An 8,140-nucleotide genomic window follows, 5' to 3' on the forward strand; every position below is an offset into this window, starting at 1 on the left:
TTTTTTTAGGGGAGAGTAGGATCCCTGGAAAAGTACAATCCAAGAGTAATCAAGCCTTAAAAATTCTGCTGTTTGTATGTTTGAAATGAGTAATACCATGCCCTAAAACAAACCTAAATGTGTAGAAATATGAACCTGCTAAACTTCTAATGCAGTTTTAGAAGAGGCATCTTTGGTTTAAAGTGTAATACTAGCTAGGACTGAGATAGATCCCTTCAGCATTTCCTTTTTTCTTTCTCTTTTCTATTTTTCACCAACTTTTGCCCATCTCAACCATTTTCCTGAGGCTCTTTTTTGTTTATCCTACACAATTTCCTTCCTTCCTTCAAGTCCAGACCCCCTTGCTCCCCTGGGGCTTCCTATGATAGCTAGGCACTAATCATGTACTTCTGCCTCAGAAGCACAGATAGAGGCTTCCTCCTCCTGCTTCCAGTCAAAGGAGGATGTAAGGCATAATGGTAATCTTAAACAACACTGCTATTCATTGTTTGGGAGATCTGGGAAATATCCTTGAATTCAGCTTGCTAAATTAGCTGCTTCTTGAGTAACCCACAGCTGCTGTGTATCTGTCCCATTACATTTTACAAAAATGCAGCAGTTCTCATTACATATGATACTCTCTCAACATATGGACCCTCCATTAGTTTATGTCTCTGTGTAGCTCTGTTGCTATGAATGTATACACAGAAATATTTTCTTTTGTACTTAAAAAAAAAAAAAAAAAAAAAAAAAGCAACAAACCCAACAATTCTTGAAAACAGATTAAAGGCAGGCATTTGCAATTATTCAGATGGAGCAAAGATGTTGGAGTGCCTCAGAATACAGCCTCTGTCAGGAGCCAATACTTAGATTAAAATGTTGCTTCTGGCAGTAAAAGTGTAACTACTAGTGGTTTTAAGTCTTCATCCCGCCTGTCATGCACATGAATATCTCCCCTGAAGTTGGCAGGCATCGTCTGGTGCGTGCAGATACTGGAAGTCAGATGGACTATCAGTGTAAGGTGATGCTTAACCATCTATCTGAGGCTCCTAAGGAGGCAGCAACATGGTTTTTTGATTTGGTCTTGTGTGTTTGCTCCTTCACAGTGATTCACAGAGGAACTCGGTTTGAAAGAGAATGGATTCCTGGTGTTAGTGGATTTACACTCCCTACCCTTTTAATAACTTCTCCGCATGAGTGGGGAACTTGAGCAAACCTTGGAGAGAAAGGTTTCTATGTCTCCTCCATCTTGTGCAGTTTTCTAGGCTTTGCCCCTCAAAGTGGAGCTGTGTTCTTGAGGAAAACCCAGACTTCCATCTTTGCTATGCTCCCTGTGAAATATCTGGTTCCAGCAGATTGTAATCCTTGATGCGTCAAATACTTCAAATAAAAATGCAGTACTAGAACAAGTTAAACTTTTCCTTGGACCCCTAGAGCACTGCTCAACACCTCTCTTAGCCCATCCAGGGCTTATTTCATTGACTTCAGGAGTCTGGCCAGGGATGAGCACTGGCTCTACTCTAAACATTGGGAAAAGTGCCATACATTTGCATACTGACTGTTGTCACCTCGCACAAAACAAGAGGTGACAGACCATGTCCTCTGAAGGGCATCCTTGGGCTATGCTTGATTGCAGGGTCAACAGCAAGGGCCAGCAAATGTGTCTGTGACAGTGGTCTTGACTATGTAACTATGGTTAGTAAGCCAGTGATACCCATCTCATTGCCTGCCTGCCTGCCTTCCTTCCTTCCCTCCTTCCTTCCACCTACCCTGCTCCTCTCTGTTGTCCCTCTTTCCCTCTATCTCTCTTCCATTCCCTTCGATTTTCTTTTCTTGAGTTGCATTTTCCTTGTTCCATTTCTGTCTTGCCATGAGCTGATGACTTGCTGCAGAAAGTTTGGGCATTAGATCTCTGTCATTCTTTGGAATATTCCTGTGCTTAATTCTGCCTGCTTCAGGGATGTGATTTCGTGGCTTCTGATTGACCAAAATTAGAAATATGTAATTCTGTTTTACACCTCTTTCCTCCTTTTATGATTAAACTCCAAGCATGCGCCCTCAAACATACCCACCTAACTACAGCTGCAGCCTGCTTTACTCCCATACCTGAGCCTTCTGCCGTGTACATTTATATCAAATAACTGCTTAATGCTCCTGTGCTGCAGGAAGGGAGGATCATCTCTCTCCTGCAGGAGCTACAGAGCAGCTGGAGACCTGAATCTATGCAAGGTTGTGGCTCCTCTGCAGCCTGAGGGAGCTGCCAGTGCTAGGGGCTGTCAGGTACCCCGGTTCATGCTCATGCCTGTGGGAGGGTGAGCAGAGCATCCCCAAGAGTTGGTCAGCCGTGTACAAGGAGCTCCCAAAGCCTGGCAAAGAGGGGAGGCTGAGGACACTGCTGCAGCCCCTTGAAGTCATTCAGGTGCTTAATCGTGTGTTAGAAGGAGTGGTATGCTCCTCGTCAGGATACACGGGCAGGAACTCTTTGCAAGAGAGGCCCGTCTCGTGAAACAGAGGGTTTGTGTTTCCTTTCAGTGACCTCTAAATCATTTGCCCAAAGCACAGAACTGTCTCTTCCTGGAGGTATTTAGGCCCATTCCTTTAGAAGTCGTCTATGATTGTGTTAGTATTTGTGCATAAATGAATATTAATGGTGAATGTGGTCTGACTACTGGGTCCGTTTCCTCCCACAGCTGTTTTTTGTGCGAGACCTGATCCAAAAACATCTTGCGCACACATCTTCCAGCCTGCCTCTGCAGGAAAGCTTGACGGAGAACGCTTTGCTGGTAAGGCCTGTTGTGGTTTAGGCATAGACACAGCACATAGCTGCTCAGTGCTGTCAGGGTCTCAGCAGATCTGCATTTGCCTCACAGCAGACATTTAGGTACCCAGGGAACTTGTGTTTTAACTGGAAAAAAGCTTATGTGCCAAAGGCCTCCCGTCGTAAGGGAGGCTTGCAGCTGAGCAGAGGTTTGGAGGGGCTGAACGCTGGAGTTCGCTGGTCCAGCTGGCAAGGAAGGCCCACCCACAGCTTAGGTGGCATTTAGGGCTCCAGCTTTCAACCAGAGCACCAGCACCTGAAGTCAAGTATTGAAACACCTGCATTATAGCACTTTTCTTTTATTTGGATATGGTTCTGTGCGTTTCTATGTTTATCTTTCTGAGGATTTATCCCAAAGAGATTGCTGGGACTGAGCCTAGGACTCCTGCAGGAAAAAGACGGTCTCGGAGACAAGAGGTTCTGAGAACAGATACTCCCAACACCCTATTTTTTAATCATTAAATGACATATCCTTACAGATCTGATCTATTTAAGTAGGGAAAGGGATTTGTTGTACAACTCACAGGTCCAAACTAATTGCTACCCATACTTTTTGATGCAAAACCCTCGCAACTGCTTGCGAACAATCTGCAATGGATGTGTGCGCTTGGAAACTCTTTAGCAAGTAATTTTGGACTTGCACACTTGAAAAGGTTCTTTGCAGACGATGCACATGCCAACCACTCCTGATCAGAAAGGGCCTAATTCAGAGTGTACAGCAGGCAGCAAAAAGGTTCCCATTGCTCAAAATTAGGCACAAATAATTTGCCTGGCTCTTGATTTTCATCACATGATTGAAGCACAACTTAATCCCATCAATATGAAATAAACCTTCCCACCTTCGGTATTTTCTTGGTGTGGAAAGCTGCTCACAGCCTCATGCCTGACAATCAGTCTGTGTTTTGTGTTCCTGTTGCAAAAAGGGAAGGGGGATGCAGGAAGGATTGTTGGTGAAACATGTGGCTTGAAAACCCTTCTTTCAGCCCAAAGTGGGAGCAGAGCAGCCCATAGAGATGCTGTCACAGATCCAAGCAGGCTGGGGTTAAACAGTTTCCTCAGCTTTTCTCCCTAAATCAATTTGAATATTCTTGGCAAGAGCTGTTACTATGCATGGTGGGCAGCTGTGATTCAAGCAGGGATTTTTTTTTTCTCCTTTCTACTGTCCCAGTCTTCCTGTCTTGTGCAGATGTGATCCTTTCCCTCTGTCTGCCTAACAGCTAATTATTTTACCAGATGAGCCAATAGTCTGAAGAAAACAGACCATGCATATTCTTGAAAGCAACAACTATGTTACAATGTCAGGGGGGATGGGGAATTTAAAAAAAAAAAAAAAGAGGAGTCACTTCCTTCTGACCCACTCCACTCCTTAAGAAAAACCTCCAAAAATAGCAAGCGTTCTGATTTATAAGGGACCAACCTACCTCCCAAGTTAGGACCCCCCCCTTTAACAGCAGAAACTTGCACCATATATTCAGGGAAAGTGGGGGAAAAAGCCAGCGTGAATATAAAAGACATCCAGCCAACAGCTCTGTAATCAATGACAACCCAAAAATATACGCACCCCTGTTACTGCAAGAATGTGGATAAGAGTGCATCAGCTGCTCCCCGGAAACTGCCTGGGTGTTGCTGCGATCGCTGAATCACAGAATCACAGAATGTTAGGGGTTAGAAGGGACCTCGAAAGATCATCTAGACCAACCCTCCCTGACAGAGCAGGACCACCTAGAGCAGGTCACACAGGAATGCGTCCAGGCGGGTTTTGAATGTCTCTGAATGTCTCCAGAGGAGACTCCACGGCGTTTCTGGGCAGCCTGTGTCACTCTCACAGTGAAAAAGTTTTTTCTTATGTTAATGTGGAACCTCCTGTGCTCCAGCTTGGACTCATTGCCCCTTGTCCTGTCACTGGACATCACCAAGAACAGCTTGGCTCCATCCTCCTGACACTTACCCTTTACGTATTTATAAACGTCGATGAGGTCACCCCTCAGTCTCCTCTTCTCCAAGCTAAAGAGACCCAGCTCCCTCAGCCTTTCCTTGTAAGGGAGATGTTTCACCCCCTTAATCACCTTTGTGGCTCTGCACTGGACTCTTTCCAGCACTTCCCTGTCCTTCTTGAACTGATGGTCCCAGAACTGGACACACTATTCCAGATGCAGTCTCATCAGGGCAGACTAGAGGGGGAGAAGAACCTCTCTCGACTTGCTGACTACACCCCTTCTAATACACCCCAGGATGCCATTGGCCTTCTTGGCCATTCCCAGTCACAATTACACCTTCCTGATTACAATCCTTACTCCCTGGGTCTGGAACGGGCACAAATACTGTTTTCCATGTTTGGTGGTTATTTTTGAGGGGGTTTTTCTGGTGGGGTAGATATCTGGGCTTTGCAGCCTGCTCCAAAGCTCACAGCTCTCAACCACCATCCGCCGTGTCCCAGATGTGAGCTGAGCTACCAGGGAGCACCACAACCACACAATTGTGTTCTGTAGCCTCCCGGCTGCGTTTTGAGAATGCCTACAGTATTGGGTTTCATAGGCAGGTCAGGCAAAGGAATGCTTCGTTTCCAAATCCCACAGCAGCTCAGCACCAATTGCTTGCTGGAGCACTACTGTGACACAAGAAGTGTGTTGTCCTGCTGAGCCATGCTTACTGCCTGCCTTCATCCCGCAACAGCGAAGAACAGCAGGTCAGGGATGTTTGCTCTGCTCTGAAACAACTGGTGCATCCCTTGTATTTGTGGGGGCCCTAGTTTAAGCAGTGAGGTGCTTGGTATTTTTGCTAGCAGTGCAATAGCATACAAACGCTGAGAGGTAGGAATGAGGGCTCTAAAGGAAACCGTGTGCCTTGAGATGAGGTGGAAGCTGTCTGGTACTTTTTGGAAAGTTAAATTAGAGCCTAGGGTGCTAATCATCAGTGGATTCAGCACTCCAAACAAGGGTTTTACAGACATGTAGTGCTGCTGGTGCAAAAGCTCCAGGGTCTTTAATCACACAGAGAAATGCTGCTGCTTTTTTTTGACAGGAAGCTCTTTTCCCTAGGTGGTAACAGCATATCCCACCACGGGGTAAAACCAAGGCCTGTCCCCAGCACATTGCATCCACACCAAGGCACCGAGTGCTCCAGATATATTCTCTTTAAAATTCTGCACAAGCAAATCCTCAAATACGAAAGGTCCCCATACTGCCAGCACCGAGTGCCTTCCTGGATAACCTGGGTCAGTGAATCCTCCTTAATTTTGGGTTGCAGCTGAATATACTGCTCAAAAATTGAGCTGCTTTTGAGTAAGCAGTCTACTCTCCCAAAAGCAAGTTCCCTGCCCCAATAACCCTCCATGGCATTCAGAGCATCAGGATAGGGAGAGCATGGTCCATCCTGGGCTGCCTCATTCACCTCTTGAGGAACACAGGACTCTGCTGACAGTAGTGGAACAAAAGAAAGAATATGCTTCATTTCTTTGTTGCCATTTTAAAAGCGGGTAAGTTGTTCACCCTCCAGGGCTGTAAGTTCTTGTATAATTAGATAATGAGCAGTTATCATTACAGCATTTTGTTCTCACATGGTACTACGTGGATTCCAGCACTGACCACGTTTCAAAGGTTTGTGTTCCAGGTTATTACCCCGTATTGCTATGGGAAGCACTAGAACCCCCTTTACAAGAAGACTTTCTTGGAGGGGACACTCTGTTACAGGTGCTGATATAACTCCCACCTGATCTTACTGGTCTTGACCCATGGTAGTCTGAAGTAGTGTGGATACACACTACAATGGGAAAACCCTAAAATATTCCAAGGAGATGATGTGGTTGGGTGCTTCCCGAAATACTGCCTTTCATGTCCTTAATGCCACCCTTGCCTTTCCTGCTTTGGCAGCGAAAGCCAACATCAGGGTTACATGGAGTGGTTTAGAACAGAAAGTTATTGGACAACACCAAGGTTTAGATTTGGAGTAGCCCCCAGAAGGGCTGCTGTGCTAAGAAAAGCGCCTGATGCAAGTCAGGACTTACAGGATGTACTTGTGTTGAGGTCAGCAACTGGCAATTAATTAATTCGTTAAAATACCTGGAGAGATTTAGAATTGGCACATGGTGAGAATATGCGTGCAAGAGGAGGATCTTGAAATCACTTAAGCCTTAGGGCAAACAAAAAACAGATGGGAGATGGGCACGGTGATGAAAAGGTGTAGGCAAGGGGCCCATATCTATCATTATTCCTCCAGCTACAATTTAATTACCATTCCTAGGCTTTGGGGAACAGAGATTTTTTTCCAAAAAAAAAAAAAAAAAGGTATGAGAAGGAACCCAAGTTCTGCGGTTGGAAGATGCCCCTTAGCATCATCCCAAGTCTCTAAGACTCTTAATATGCTTTACTCATCACCCAGAATAGAAACTGTTTCCCTAATCTTCAATGTTAAGGAATTGCTTTCAGAGGAGAAAAAAAAAATTGTGAATTGAGAAGCAAAGCTCCATGCTTCCTCTCCTCCCTGAACTTCTCCTTGTTTCGGCGGCACCAGAGCAGGACTCTGCACGAGGCACAAGGAAGGCAAGAAGCCCTTCTCCAGCTGCCTGGGCTATAAGCAGAGGTGCACTGCAATCTCATTTGGTGCAGTTGTTAGTTGGGGCAACAGGCTGCAACAACAGGTTACAGACAGGTAAGCTATTTACCTGGAGGATGTTACTTAAAGCTGACCTTAATGTTGTAATGCAGTGAAGGTAAGAGGCAAAATTAGCAGCCTGCTCTGAATGGAAGATTATGTTTTTTGAGGCTTACAATGGCAAAGTGACAATGACTTATAACACCAGGACAACAAACCAAGCCATTAGAGAGGAGCAAGAATCACATGGGCAGGGCTCAAATAAAACAAAATTTTAGTTTAGATTTTAATACTTGCTGAAAAGGTCCAAAACAATTTTTTCTAACACCATTCTCCTGGTTGCTTTGGTTTAAAAAAGAAAAAAACCCACCACAACAAAACAACACAAAACCCCAAAACTTGATTTTTCCCAGTATTGAAACAGCAAATGAAGCTTGTTCATGGAAAACAGACAAAGTGCCCGCAGGGAGGAATTCACTATTGAAAGAGTTGACTAGCAAATGTCGACTTGAGCTGTATTTAGTCCTTTCCACACAAAAGCCATGTCAGACAAAGTAAGCCAAAGGGGAGGAGTGGGGAACATGAATTATTACTGAGCAGAGGTAAAGCCTGAGTTTTTTCTTTTACTTCCTCCCAAGAACGCAGTGATGGAATAAAGATTTGTTTGGGGTTTTTTTTTCCCTCTCTATTAAAATCCTGTCTACCTGTATCTAAGATGGCACACACCTGACCTAGCCACTGAGACAGATGCAC

Source organism: Leptosomus discolor, chromosome 2 (genome assembly GCF_034619465.1).
Source record: "Leptosomus discolor isolate bLepDis1 chromosome 2, bLepDis1.hap2, whole genome shotgun sequence".
In the NCBI taxonomy this organism is placed as follows: domain Eukaryota; kingdom Metazoa; phylum Chordata; class Aves; order Leptosomiformes; family Leptosomidae; genus Leptosomus; species Leptosomus discolor.